General features: G+C 40.2%; 1 protein-coding gene across 1 annotated transcript in view; it reads left to right on the top strand.

Moving 5' to 3' along the window:
• Nucleotides 1-15,558, top strand: part of LOC124794629 (SET and MYND domain-containing protein 4-like) — a 110,639-nt gene that overhangs the window by 17,477 nt on the left and 77,604 nt on the right. The gene's annotated exons all lie outside the window — the stretch shown is intronic.

Raw genomic sequence — 15,558 nt, 5'->3', positions numbered from 1 at the left:
AGAAATATAGCTTTTGTTCATTGCTTTAAACTGCCAATGAGGCAGGCCAGCAATAAAATGCTCCACAGTGCTTTAGAATGCATTGAATTGCTTACTGAAAATACTAGTCTACATCTTTTGTGGGATTCCATCATTCTAGTTGAGTCCAAAGACCATCCTAATTACTATTTCATGTATAGTTCTTCATCCAATTCATCTCAATATGAAAACTGTGTTTACTCTTGAAGTACCTCATTTGTGGATAAGTGTTCAATCGTATTAAAAGAAATTCTTCAAATATGATGCTACCCTTTGTAAATACTTGTACATCTCTTAGGCATGTATTTATGTTCTTAGCCTCTTCATTCTGGTGTATCAAGGTGAGAAGCAACCTCACATTGGCCTACAGAGGTAACTTTAGTGACAGCACATGTGTGCCACGTGAGCTTTTGTTATGTAGTTTCATGTTCCACAGATCATTTGTACAATTCATTGTAATGACATGAAACTGGTCATTTAACAATCACATTACACATTCATATGAAAATATGGCTATCCTGACCTTTTAAATTATTATTATTATTTTTTAATGATATTGGGAGTTAGTATCCCTTACCCACCACCTTTTGAATGCACCACTTTTTCTGCTAAAGACAACCTTGATGTGGTGTAATGAATATCATTTTTTTCTGGTATTGTAATTCCTTTTCAACTTTAATGTATTATTTACAATAGACTCCATGAGGGAGTAATTATACTATGAAACAGTAGTCGAAATGTGAGCTACTCAAACAGATGTCCACAAGATGATCGTGGGTGAGCATTGCTTATTATTCTTGCAATACATATTTGATCAATGAACACTTTCTTTCTTAAGGATGAGTTACCCCTATACGATGTTATTGAATGAAGAAAGTACTCAGAAATAGGTCAAGTTACTGATTTACCTTTCCCAAAGATTTCCAATGTTTTGAAATGCAAATATTGCTGAACTAAGTTGTTTTTAGATTTGCAGAACATGTTTTATTCCAGTTTAAATTCTCATCAATATGGACACTTAAAATTTTTGAAATTTTTTCACTGTTTTTTACACTTATTGTTGGTATAGTATCTGGACATGAACTGAATATGTTGTGTCTTTTTGAAATTGAGAATTAGACCATTCACAGAAAATTATTTACCACTTCTCATGTTGTGTATATGTTTGGATGGATTGCAATACTATTGTGATTTGTTCAAAAAGAACTAATTCAGCTTGTTGTTTAGATGGAAGGTAGTTTACGTATATGAGGAAATTAAGGCCTTGCGGAAGCCCGTAAGTGATTTCTCCCCAATTGGAAAGATTTCTGCTGCCTACATTGGTTGAATTATTAAGTGTAACTTCCTACATTCTTTTGGTTAGATATGACATTATCCATGGGGGGTTGGGGGGGGGGGGGGGCGCTCAGGCTGTACCCTGTTTCAGTCCCATTCCAATTACTTTCACCCGTAAATGTCTTCTGACTCTTATAACTGCAGTCAATTTCTTTACATGTTATTCCAGTCAATATTGCTAAAAGCTTTCTTTGAAGCTACATACGCTATCAGTATTGATTTGCCTTTCTTCAACATGTGTTCTAAGATAATTAGCAAGTTAATATTGCTTCATGTGTTTCTACATTTCTCCAGAACCAAAACTGACATTCCCTCAGATAACCTTATAGTAGTCATTCCATACTTTGTAGATAATTTGTATTATTATTTTCCAACCATTATTTATTAAGCTGATAGTTTGCTTATATTCCTAATTGTCAGCATCTGCATTCTTTGATGGTTTTACTATTAATTCTTTTTTAAGTCTGAGAGTATTTCATCTGTTTCTCATATCCTGCATACGAAAAGAAAACATTTTTCTCGTATTTGTTTTTCACAAGGCTCTTAATAATTCTGAGGCAAAGTTGTATTATCTAGATGCCTTTGTTTTGACTCAGGACTTTCTGAGCTCTTTTGAATTTTTCATGCAGTGTAACATCCTCCCCCTCGTGTTCATTCATTTTCTCCCCCCTCACTATAATATTGTCTTCATAGTTTGTACTTTTATATTTTTATAGCCCTTCTATACATTCCTTGCATCTTCCAGCCTTACGTTTATGCTCAATTCTAGCTTTTCATCTAGACTCTTGGTGTTCATACAGCATCATCTCTCCTCCCAAAAAAGTTCTCTAATTTTTGTTAATGCCTTATCTATCCAGGGTGTATACGACCCGGGACAACCAGGAGATCCAGGAAAAACCCGGGAATTTTTTCATCCAGGAGAAAACCGGGAAAAACCCGGGAATTTTTTAGAATTCTGGGAATTTTTCGTTGTTTTAGTTTTCAGTCTAATTTTTGTAATTTTGACTTGTAAGATTCGATAACAAAGGATATTACTGTATCCCGCTACTGCAGAATAATACTGCAACAATAAAACGTGAATGAGAAAAAAAAAACAAAAATAAAACATAAATTGCAAAGGAAATGTGCCGTGTACAACAACAAAACACAGTGCTCATACAAGCGTGTGCCAACAGCAAACTGTGTCAAAGGCTTTAAGATGACTATACAGTGCTTCATAACAAGAATTTGCCTCTGATGAGTGTGACGTCACAAATGTTTACCAGATTCGTTTTAGCAGTTATTAGCGGGCTCATGCGCTTGCTCAGTTGAGTGGCATATGAGTGGTACCTTCTCCCATTTCTGGCTACATAAATGTGGCTGTTGGCTGTATAAGAAGTCGCAGCAAGCAGCTAGATTGCTAGATGCAACCGGGAAAAATTACTGCCGGACTCAAACTGCCAGATACATGCATGTGCAACAGGCCCGGATCTATGAGTGATGAGGGGGAGGGGGGGGCGCGGTGGTGCCAAATTCATATTCTTGAGGAGAAAAACCTTGTTTCACAGAGCGCCTAGCATCTAGCGCATGTTGGTCTATCGATTACTCATATGATTTTGATGTGCACCCCTGTTGGTTTTTGAACACTCTGTAAGTTGATTTCTGAATGAATCATAAACCTCACGGGGTAGCCGTGCGGTCTCAGGCGACTTGTCACGGTTCGCACGGCTTCTCCCGTTGGAGGTTCGAATCCTCTCTCGGGCATGGGTGTATATGTTTTCCTTCATGTAAGTTAGTTTATGTTAGATTAAGTAGTGTGTAAGCTTAGGGACCGATGACATCAGCAGTTTGATCCCACAGGAAAAAAAAAATAGAAGAAGAAGAAGAAGAAGAAGAAGAGAGAGAGAGAGAGAGAGAGAGAGAGAGAGAGAGAGCAAAAGGGGCCGGGCTATACAAGCAGATTGCTACACTAGTAAGGGCAGTCCCCGTCTAGCAGTCGCTTAAGTTCTATTATGGAAGTAGCACGGAAAATGGTTTGTACGAACATAACAACGCCTAACCGGATAATAATCAGGGATAACTAAACCGGTGATTCGGGCAGGGTTAGTAAAGTTAACCGACGAATAAGTTTTGACAAAGGCAGGAATAGTTCCAGAACTAGTCATGACAAGATCGTTTGTTAGATCGAGGAAGGAGAGGAAATGGGGACATCATACAAATTAGGGAACAATATGACGATTTCAAATTTATATAAAAATCTCGTACTACTACTTTCCAATCTCATTCTTGAGGAACTGGAGCGTATGAATGAAATGTGCAACTAATGTCTAACATAAAGCTTTTTGCATGTGGTAGGCCTAATAGGCATTTTATGTTGGTCTTCGTGAATTACGTTCTGTCATGTTATAAAAATGAGCATTTGTGCCAAAACAGTCTAGTTTATTTGGTGTGTGTTACTATTTCTGCAGTGTTAGAAAGGCCTGTTTTATTTTATCTAGCAGACAGAGACAAAATAGACATAATCAGATCGAGAAACCACACCAGTCTTGGGTACTATTTGTATTAACAGCTTACACAGTATTAGACAATGATATTTCGATTTTCATGTAGCAAAACGTTTGACGAACTATGATGAAGTAATAGATTCTTTCGCAGAAAGGAAAGCAAACCATGTAAAGCTGTAGCAAGATAAGAGAGAAAACAATGCTAGGAGATAAAGATTGAAGAAATGTGTACTGTATTGCTTGTCTTTTGTCTTTAGTGGTTTTATGTTGTTGTTGTTGTTGTGGTCTTCAGTCCTGAGACTGGTTTGATGCAGCTCTCCATGCTGCTCTATCCTGTGCAATCTTCATCTCCCAGTACTTACTGCAACCTACATCCTTCTCAATCTGCTTAGTGTATTCATCTCTTGGTCTCCCTCTACGATTTTTACTCTCCATGCTGCCCTCCAATGCTAAATTTGTGATCCCTTGATGCCTCAGAACATGCCCTACCAACCAGTCCCTTCTTATTGTCAAGTTGTGCCACAAACTCCTCCTCTTCTCCCCTATTCTATTCAATACCTCCTCATTAGTTAGGTGATCTACCCATCTAATCTTCAGCATTCTTCTGTAGCACCACATTTCGAAAGCTTCTATTCTCTTCTTGTCCAAACTATTTATCGTCCATGTTTCACTTCCATACATGGCTACACTCCATACAAATACTTTCAGAAACAACTTCCTGACCCTTAAATCTATACTCGATGTTAACAAATTCCTCTTCTTCAGAAACGCTTTCCTTGCCATTGCCAGTCTACATTTTATATCCTCTCTACTTCGACCATCATCAGTTATTTTGCTCCACTACGTTAAGTGTCTCATTTCCTAATCTAATTCCCTCAGCGTCACCCGACTTAATTCGACTACATTCCATGATCCTCTTTTTGCTTTTGTTGATGTTCATCTTATATCCTCCTTTCAAGACACTGTCCATTCCGTTCAACTGCTCTTCCAAGTCCTTTGCTGTCTCTGACAGAATTACAATGTCATCGGCGAATCTCAAAGTTTTTATTTCTTCTCCATGGATTTTAATACCTACTCCAAATTTTTCTTTTGTTTCCTTTTAAGCTTGCTCAATATACAGATTGAATAACATCGGGGATAGGCTACAACCCTGTCTCACTCCCTTCCCAACCACTGCATCCCTTTGATGCCCCTCGACTCTTATAACTGCCTTCTGGTTTCTGTACAAATTTTAAACAGCCTTTCACTCCCTGTATTTTACCCCTGCCACCTTCAGAATTTGAAAGAGAGTATTCCAGTCAACATTGTCAAAAGCTTTCTCTAAGTCTACAAATGCTACAAATGTAGGTTTGCCTTTCCTTAATCTTTCTTCTAAGATAAGGCGTAAGGTCAGTATTGCCTCACATGTTCCACATTTCTACGGAATCCAAACTGATCTTCCCCGCGGTCGACTTCTACCAGTTTTTCCATACATCTGTAAGGAATTCACGTTAGTATTTTGCAGCTGTGACTTATTAAACTGATAGTTCGGTAATTTTCACATCTGTGAACACCTGCTTTCTTTGGGATTGGAATTATTATACTCTTCTCGAAGTCTGAGGGTATTTCGTCTGTCTCATACATCTTGCTCACCATATGGTGTAGTTTTGTCATGACTGGCTCTCCCAAGGCCATCAGTAGCTCTAATGGAATGTTGTCTACTCCTGGAGCCTTGTTTCGACTTCGATCTTTCCGTGGTCTGTCAAACTCTTCACGCAGTATCTTATCTCCCATTTCATCTTCATCTACATCCTCTTCCATTTCCATAATGTTGGCCTCAAGTACATCGCCCTTGTATAGACCCTCTATATACTTCGTCCACCTTTCTGCTTTCCCTTCTTTGGTTAGAACTGGGTTTCCATCCGAGCTCTTGATATTCATACAAGTGGCACTCCTTTCTCCAAAGGTCTCTTTAATTTTCCTGTAGGCAGTATCTATCTTACCCCTAGCGAGATAAGCCTCTACATCCTTACATTTGTCCTCTAGCCATCCCTGCTGTGTTTCTTTCCCCCATTCCTGTCAATTGTTCCCTTATGCTCTCCCTGAAACTCTGCACAACCTCTGGTTCTTTCAGTTTATCCAGGTCCCATCTCCTTAAATTCCCACCTTTTTGCAGTTTCTTCAGTTTTAATCTACAGTTCATAACCAATAGATTGTGGTCCGAGTCCACATCTGCCCCTGGAAATGTCTTACAATTTAAAACCTGGTTCCTAAATCTCTGTCTTACCATTATATAATCTATCTGATACCTGTCAGTATCTCCAGGCTTCTTCCATGTATACAACCTTCTTTCATGATTCTTGAACCAAGTGTTAGCTATGATTAATTTATGCTCTTTGCAAAATTCTACCAGACGGCTTCCTCTTTCATTTCTTACCCCCAATCCATATTCACCTACTATGTTTCCTTCTCTCGCTTTCCTACTCTCAAATTCCAGTCACCCATGACTATTAAATTTTCGTCTCCCTTCACTACCTGAATAAGTATTTTATCTCATCATACATTTCTTCAATTTCTTCATCACCTGCGTAGCTAGTTGCCATATAAACTCGTACTACTGTAGTAGACGTGGGCTTTGTGTCTATCTTGGCCACAATAATGCGTTCACTATGCTGTTTGTAGTAGCTTACTTGCACTCCTATTTTTTTATTCATTATTAAACCTACTCCTGCATTACCCCTATTTGATTTTGTATTTATAACCCTGTATTCACCTGACCAAAAGTCTTGTTCCTCCTGCCACCAAACTTCACTAATTCCCCCTATATCTAACGTTAACCTATCCATTTCCCTTTTTAAATTTTCTAACCTACCTGCCCGATTAAGGGATCTGACATTCCACGCTCCGATCTGTAAAACGCCAGTTTTCTTTCTCCTGATAACGACATCCTCCTGAGCAGTGCCCGTCCGGAGATCCGAATGGGGGACTATTTTACCTCCGGAATATTTCACCCAAGAGGACACCATCATCATTTAACGATACAGTAAAGCTGCATGCCCTCGGGAAAAATTACAGCTGTAGTTTCTCCTTGCTTTCAACCGTTCGCAGTACCAGCACAGCAAGGCCGTTTTGGTTAGTGTTACAAGGCCAGATCAGTCAATCATCCAGACTGTTGCCCCTACAACTACTGAAAAGGCTGCTGCCCCTCTTCAGGAACAACATGTTTGTCTGGCCTCTCAACAGATACCCCTCCGTTGTGGTTGCACCTACGGTGTGGCCATCTGTATCGCTGAGGCACGCAAGCCTCCCCACTAACGGCAAGGTTCATGGGGGTGGGGTATGTACCCTACATTTAATTTCATGTCACCCAAAACAGAAATTTATTAGCTAAAAGGCAATAAAGAGTGCAAATTTTCTGAAGAGTTCTTGTTCTCCTGATTACAAATAATCCCATCCAGTATTAATTGCGAATTTTTTTTTATTTTACTTTTTTTTTTTTTAAAGAGTGCAGAGTGTCAAACCGTGCAACTGGGAGCAGGATAGGCACTAGGGCATTTTAATTTCCACTGTCCTGAATATAGTTTGATGGCATCCAATACAAAATATACACGTTTCAATTCCACGGAGCAAAATACAGTGATGTGCGATAGAAGAATGCTGTGTGAAATGGGGTGGCACTGCACAAAATGGATCAAATGGCTCTGAGCACTATGGGACTTAACAGCTGAGGTCCTCTATCCCCTAGAACTTAGAACTACTTAAACCTAACTAACCTAAGGACATCACACACCTCCATGCCCGAGGCAGGATTCGAACCTGCGACTGTAGTAGTCGCGCAGTTCCGGACTGAAGTGCCTAGAACAACTCAGCCACCCTGGTGGCACTGCACTTTGGCACACTTAAGACCAAATAAAATGTCTTACATTTCCTCTAACACATATGTTTTATGTATCAGACTCTTCAGACAGCTGTGCGCTAACATATTTCGAAAATTTGATTTTTTTACAATTTTTGACATATCTCAAACGCTCAAGGAAGGAGGCTGGGTGAGAAGGGGGGGGGGGGGGGTAGGGGGGGGGGGGGCACCACTATCTTAGTATTGCCCCAGTTCGGAAATATCGTAGGTCTGAGGCTGATGCGCAGAGCAGCCTGAGTTATAGTGGGGAAGAAGTGTGTTGTCTCCACATGACCCATGTTTACATTTAGTGATTTTGCTGTTTCCTCTTCGTTTACTGCTTTCTCGTCAAATGGAAACAAAATGGATTTCTGTGGCCGGGAGCTATCAAGTGAATTAAAATACATTCACATAATTACGGAAGGCTAATATACATTATTAGTTTCAAATTTATTTTATTTCCACTTTTCTTACAGCCATGCATTAATCGCCTTCTAGAACAATGTAGTTATTTTTGTCAGTTTGCTAAAGAAATTTTGTTTTTATTATCTTTCATGCTGAGGCAGTCAATGTGTTTGAAACAAAGTGTTTAGTTCCACACTATTGGCTAATTTCAACTGCTCGCTGCATTTCAAGTGCACATTTTGATCTTCTAGCACGCATGGCATTATGCCATAATAAAGAATAAAAAATTAGTTAATACAGTCCTGGTACTCCAAGAAAATTTACATCCCAAAACCCACACTGGAAAGCTTAATATCAGGTCAAGGCCTGCTTCATTGGGAATCTGGACATACGAATGTTCTCTTTAAGTATGCACTTTAAATGTGCCATTTTAGTATGGTTCATGAAATTCCGATGCTCTTAGATATCCCCTGATGTCTTTTTCTCTTTTATGACATAATGTAAGATCTTTTAATGTTTTACACATACGAACATACGGGCTTCCTGTGTCATAGCAGCTGCCAAAGTGCGGTGGCGCCTGTTATCGGGCGCTCTCTGACAACTACTGAAACGAACCTATTTCTAACGGGTCACGGGAAAATATTGCGAATGGGGGTTTGAAAAGCGTTACTTTCAAAGTAAATTTCCTTTTACGCAAGTTGAACTATGTGCGAAAATGTACGATGAATTTCGTAAATCACAGAGCATTTGATGATGAGCCATTTAGAAGTATTTCGAGCCCAGAAGATCAGAAATTCATGTCGTTAATATGAGCAAATTGATGTAGTGCTACAGGAAGCTCTCTCTCTCCTCTGTGGTAGCTAATTTATTTGAGGAAAACTTTGAGGCCAAGTCACTGGACTCAGCTAAAAGTTTTACTGGCACATTTGTGCGATGTATCCTAAAGTGTAACATGCACAAAAAATCAATATTATACGTGAAAGCTTAGCTTCTCTTGCAGCTTATTAACCTTAGAGACCAATATTATATATGAAAGCTTTGCTTTCCTTGTGGCAACACTATGTATATTAATTTAAAACATTAACTTTTCCTGTTTATGTATCCGCACTACTTAACAGTGATGTTGCTATTAGCTGACTACATCTCGTGTCCTGTGATTTGAATATCCGCTGTCATCGGCTGGCAGGATCACGTGACATGAGCTATGACTAGCTTACAAAAGTGCATCACAATCTCGATTACAATGGTTCGGAAAGTGACATGCAGTGTTTGGTGGAATTCAAATCTATACTTTCGTAAATGAAAATATACAGCATACATATTGCTGCACATAAAAATCTTTCCAAAAGGAGTTTTCTTCCCTGAGTTTCGTTTTCTAAAGTGCTGGGAAATTCCATGCCTGTGTATAAAAACATAACCATTCAATGGATTGATAAGTTTTACAATTCCAAGGGGAAAATATACTGTCACTTAATAACATGGAAAAAGTATGTTTTCATCCAGGAGAAAGTGTATTTTTAACCTGGAAATCCGGGTATTTTTTTTTCCTTGTCTGCGTATACATCACCCGTCACTCTCCCTTTTTTATGTATCTGTATACCCTTCCACCTGTTTCACTTTTTGCATTTTGATGTTTTCTTCTTACATCAGTTGAATTTGATATCTCATATGTTATCCAAGAATTCCAATGTGGCGTTTTCTTTTTGCCTAGTTGTTCCTTTTGTGCAGTTTTTACTGTTCCATTTCTGAAAGCTACCCATTTACCTTCTATCATGTTTCTATAACTTGTTTCTGTCAGATATTCCCTAACACTCCCTTTGAAACTACCAACAATCTTCAGTTCTTTCAGCTTATTGAGGTTCCCCTTCCACAATTTCCTCCCTTATTGCAGTTTCTTCACTTGTAATCTGCATTTCATAATATGGCCAGAGAGTACATTTACTCCTGTAACAGTTTTGCAGTTTAAAATCTCTGTCTTAGCAGTATATAATTTATCTAAAATCTTCCAGGTCTCTTACACATATACAGCCTTCTTCCATGATTCTTAGACCAAGTGATTAAATTGTACACTGTGCAAAATTGTACCAGGCAGCTTCCCCTTTGATTCCCTGTGCCCATTCCATGTTCTTCTATTGTTTTACCATCTCTTCCTTTTGCTGCTGTCAAATTCCAGTCACCCAACACAGTTAATTTTTCATCTCCAATAATCTACTGGATAATTTCTTTTATCTCGTCATACTTTTTTTCAGTTGGTGAGTTGTAGCCTTGTGTCTGTCTGATGACCTGTTCACTATGCTATTCATAGTACCTTATGCACATCCCTCGTTTCTTGTTCGTTATTAAACCTACTCCTTCATTACTCGTATTTGATTTTGTGTTGACTACCTTTTTCTATTGTAATGAGAAATCCCGTCCTATCTGTTACTTGTCATTTACTAACTCCTACCACATCTGACTTCAAGTTCTATAATGCAGCTGGTTAAGGCGGTCTAACATTTCACACTCCAACCAGTAGCATGCCAATTTTTTTCTTTTTCTTTTTTCTGGTAACAGTGTCCAGATTAGCCCATACTTGGAGATCCAAATGTGGGACAATTTTACCTCTGGAATATTTTACACAAGAGGATGCCATCATCATTCATTCATAAAACAGAGCTGCATACCCATGGGGAATCGTGTGGCTGTAGTTCCCATATTACAAGGCCAAATTGGTCAATCTTCCAGAGTGTTGTCCGTGTAACTACTGAAAAAATTGCTACTCCTCTGCAGGATCATGTGGCTGTCAGGCCCCACCATAGGATGACCACATAGGCTCAGTTGTAAATGGAGCAAATGGCAGATTGTGGGTCATTGTTAGAATACTAAGGAAATACAATCAGTCTATAAAGGAGATTGCTTACAAACATCCATGTGGCCAATGCTAGAAAATTGCTCAAGTGTGTGGGATCCATACAAAATGGGACTAGCAGGGGATACTTAACATATTCAGAGAAGGGCAGCATGAATGCTCAAAGGTTTGATTGACCCTGGGAGAATGTAATGGAGATGCTGTAAGGACTGAAATGGCAAACAGTTGAAGATAGACAGAAACTATTTTGAGTTCATAATCTCCATCAGCAGACATTGAGATGAAGACAGAGAAGCTGTGCAGTTATCACAGAACACTTGTCATGAAGAGCTTAGACAAAGCTTGTCTTGGGCAGAGCCACTGACTGAGGTGATTGTGTGCTGGCATTAACAGGCTTGTCAGTTTGTTCCACCATTGATTTCAGTGCTTATGGATGAAGACTTTGCCTTGCACAGTGCTCTGTTTCTATGTGCTCAGACCGAGCGAGGAGGCACAGTTGTTAGGACACTGGACTCGTATTCAGGAGGATGACATTTCAAATCCATCTCCGGCCATCCTGATTTAGATTTTCCATGATTTCCCTAAATCATTTCAGGCAAATGCTGGGATGGTTCCTTTGAAAAGGCACGTCTGGTTTCCTTCCCCATCCTTCCCTAATCCGAACTTGTGCTCAGTCTCTAATGACCTAGCTGTCGACGGGATGTTAAACACTAATCTCCTCATCCTTCTCCATGTGCTCAGTTGTCAGTTGCTCACACAGGTCACATATTGTGTTTTCCTCCATGCTTGTTCTCTGTGTGGTATTCAGACTCTGCTCCCCTGTAGAATGGCTCGTACATCAAGGTTAATTCCCTCATCCAGAGTTAAGCTCCCTGGCTTGTAGTTGAGCAACTGGTGGCTTGTATAGTTAAATTCATGCTGACTGATGATCCCGTGGCATTGTCATGCCCTTGCAGATACTAAATCGAGAAACTACTTATAAAATTTCAAGAATCAGCTGTAAATGATGAATCGAGGAATGTACTACATCTCCCTATGTATCTCTCTCCTAGGGATCGCAAGGACAGCATTAGAGTAATTACAGTGTGCACAGAGGTGTTTAAATGGTCATTCTTTCTCCATATGTGAATGGGACAAGAAGAAGCCCTAATAAATGGTACAATGGGAAGTACCCTGTATCACATGTCTTAGTGCTTGCAGAACAGCCAGTGCCATTTTAGCCACATAGTGAGAGTTAGTAAATGCTACCGGCCCCATGCATTAGGGGTCCCCGCACCTGGGTGTTAGTAGAATCTGTTAAGTTGGATATTAATCATGTTCTACCTACTGTTCAATGGAAAGATTATGGTGTTCAAATATACAATGAGTAATAACAATTTTAGCTCATTTCTAAGAGTGAGCACTGGCCACACCATATGTTATGTTTCATAGATTGACAACATAGCAAAACTTACAGGGAAATTCTCTAATGTTATCCAAGCTAGTCCGAGCAACCCAATTAATTAGAATAGGGGTCTGTTGATTACCAATAAAAGTAATTAATGGATACCGTACTCATTTTTGTAATTCTACTGTTACAATTATTCATTTCTTCTACAATGTATTTACTTTACCTAGAGTACTTTTGATACAAGCTGCCTAGAGTGGAGACTGCTTTCTTGTTGGTGCATTATTGTTGCAGAACATGCTGTAGTTTCATGGTTCCTGCATTTCTTTTGTGTCATTTTCTTACTACTTGCTGTGGAGTACTAAGATATGACACTACTGTTCTACATCTACATCGATACTCTGCAAGCCACTGTATGGTGCGTGGTGGCTGGTACCCTGTACCACTACTTGTTATTTCCTTTCCTGTTCCACTCACAAATAGAGCAAGGGAAAAATGACTGTCAGTTTGCCTCTGTATGAGCCCTAATTTCTCATATCTTATCTTCATGGCCCTTACGGGCAAAGTCGTTCAGCAGTCAGCTTCAAATGTCGGTTCTCAAAATTTGCTCAATAGTGTTTCTCGAAAAGAACGTCACCTTCTGTCCAGGGAGTCCCATTTCAGTTCCCAAAGCAACTCTGTAACACGTGTTGCTTGAACGTACTGGTAACAAATCTAGCAGCCTGCCTGTGAATTGCTTCAATATCTTCCTACAATCCGACCTGGTATGGATCCCAAACACTCAAGCAGTACTCAAAAATAGGTCACACCAGTGTCCTGTATGTGATATCCTTCACAGGTGAACTACTCTTTCCTAAAATTCTCCCAATAAATTGAAGTCTAGCATTTGCCTTCCCTACCACATTTTTCATGTTCATTTCACCTCATATCGCTTTGCAACGTTATGCCCAGATATTTAAATGATTTGACTGTGTCAAGCAGGACACAAGACCATATCTGAACATTAAAGGTTTGATCTTCCTACTCATCCGAATTAACATACATTTTTCCACATTTAGGGCTAGCTGCTATTCATCACACCAATTTTAAATTTCATCTAAGTCATCTTGTCATCAATACCCAGTCACTCAACTTCGACACCTCACCATACACCACAGCATCATCAGCAAACAACTGCGGATTGCTGTCCACACCATCAGCCGCATCATTTATGTGTATAGAGAACAACAGCAGTCCTAACATACTTCCCTGTGGCACTCCTGATGATATCCTTGTCTCTGATGAACACTCGCCATCAGGGACAACATACTGATTTCTATTATTTAAAAAGTCTTCGAGTCACTCACATATCTGTGAAATTATTCCGTATGCTCATACCTTCATTAACAGCCTCCAATAGAGCACCGTGTCAAACGCTTTCCTGAGATCTAGAAATATAGAATCTGCCTCTTGCCCGTCATCCATAGTTCTCAGTATATCATGTGAGAAAAGGGCAAGCTGATTTTCACATGAGTGATGCTTTCTGAAACCATGCTGATTTGTGCAAAAAAGCTTCTCAGTCTCAAGAAAGTTCATTATATTCAGAGTGAGAAGATGTTCAAGGATTCTGCAGCAAACATAAGTCAGGGATATTGGTCTGTAACTTTGTGGGTCTATTCGTTTACCTTTCTTATGTAATGGAGTCACCTACACTTTTTTCCAGTCACTTGGGATTTAGTGTTGGGTGAGAGATTCTTGATAAATGCAAGCTAGGTAAGAGGCCAATGCAGTAGAGTACTCTGTAAAATCTAACTGGGGTTCCTTCTGGACCTGGTGATTTATTTGCTTTCAAATTCTTTGGTTGTTTTCTACACCAGGTATGCTTATTACACACATAAAAAAAGTTTTGCATCATCTCGGTTCCGAGAGTTCTGGAACCTGTACAGAAAATTGGAACAGAGATCAACATAAACATCATTTTCGCCTTTTATATTTCTCATGAAAACCACACATTGCATGTTGTACCACCATGCAGCGAGACCTTCAGAGGTGGTGGTCCAGATTGCTGTACACACCGGTACCTCCAATACCCGGTAGCACGTCCTCTTGGATTGATGCATGCCTGTATTCATCGTGGCATACTATCCACAAGCTCATCAAGGCACTATTCGCCCAGATTGTCCCACTCCTCAACGGTGATTTGTCATAGATCTCTCAGAGTGGTTGGTGGGTCACGTCGTCAATAAACAGCCTTTTTCATTCTATCCCAGGCATGTTTAACAGAGTTCATGTCTGGAAGAACATGCTGGCCACTCCTGTCAAGCGATGTCGTTACCTTGAAAGAAGTCATTCACAAGATGTGCATGATGGGGGTGCGAATAGTAGACCATGAAGATGAAAGCCTCGCCAATATGCTGCCTATGTGGTTGCACTATCAGTTCGAGGATGGCATTCACGTATCGTACAGCTGTTATGGCACCTTCCTTGACCATCAGCAGCAGCGTACATTGGCCCCACATAATGCCACCCCAAACCAGCAGGGAGCCTCCACCACATTGCACTTGCTGGACAGTGTGTCTACGACTTTAACCTGACCGGGTTGCCTCCAAACGTGTCTCGGACAATTGTCTGCTTGAAGGCATATGCAACACTCATCGGTGAAGAGAACAAGATGCCAACCCTGAACAGTCCATTCGTCATGTTGTTGTACCACGCTGCATAGTGTCATGGGTGCAAAGATGGACCTTGCCATGGACAACAGGAGTGAAGTTATGCATCATGCAGCCAACTGCACAGTTTGAGTCGTAACATGACGTCCTGTGGCTGCACGAAAAGCATTAATCAACATGGTGGCATTGCTGTCAGGGTTCCTCTGAGCCATAATCCTTAGGTAGCAGTCATTCACTGCAGTAGTAGCCCTTGGACGGCTTGAGTGAGGCATGTCATCGACCGTTCCTGTCTCTCTGTATCTCCACCATGTCCGAACAACATCGCTTTGGTTCACCCTGAGACGCCTGGACACTTCCCTTGCTGAGAGCCCTTCCTGGCACAAAGTAACAATGCGGACGCGATCGAACTGCGGTATTGACCATCTAGGCATGGTTGAACTACAGACAACATGAGCTGTGTACTGCCTTCCTGGTGGAATGACTGGAACTGATCGGCTGTTGGACCCCCTCCGTGTAATAGGCGCTGCTCATGCATGGTTACTTACACCTTTGGGTGGGTT

Source organism: Schistocerca piceifrons, chromosome 4 (genome assembly GCF_021461385.2).
Source record: "Schistocerca piceifrons isolate TAMUIC-IGC-003096 chromosome 4, iqSchPice1.1, whole genome shotgun sequence".
Taxonomy (NCBI): Eukaryota; Metazoa; Arthropoda; class Insecta; order Orthoptera; family Acrididae; genus Schistocerca; species Schistocerca piceifrons.
The sequence above is the reverse complement of the archived record's forward strand: the minus strand, read 5'-3'. Positions and strand labels throughout refer to the sequence as shown.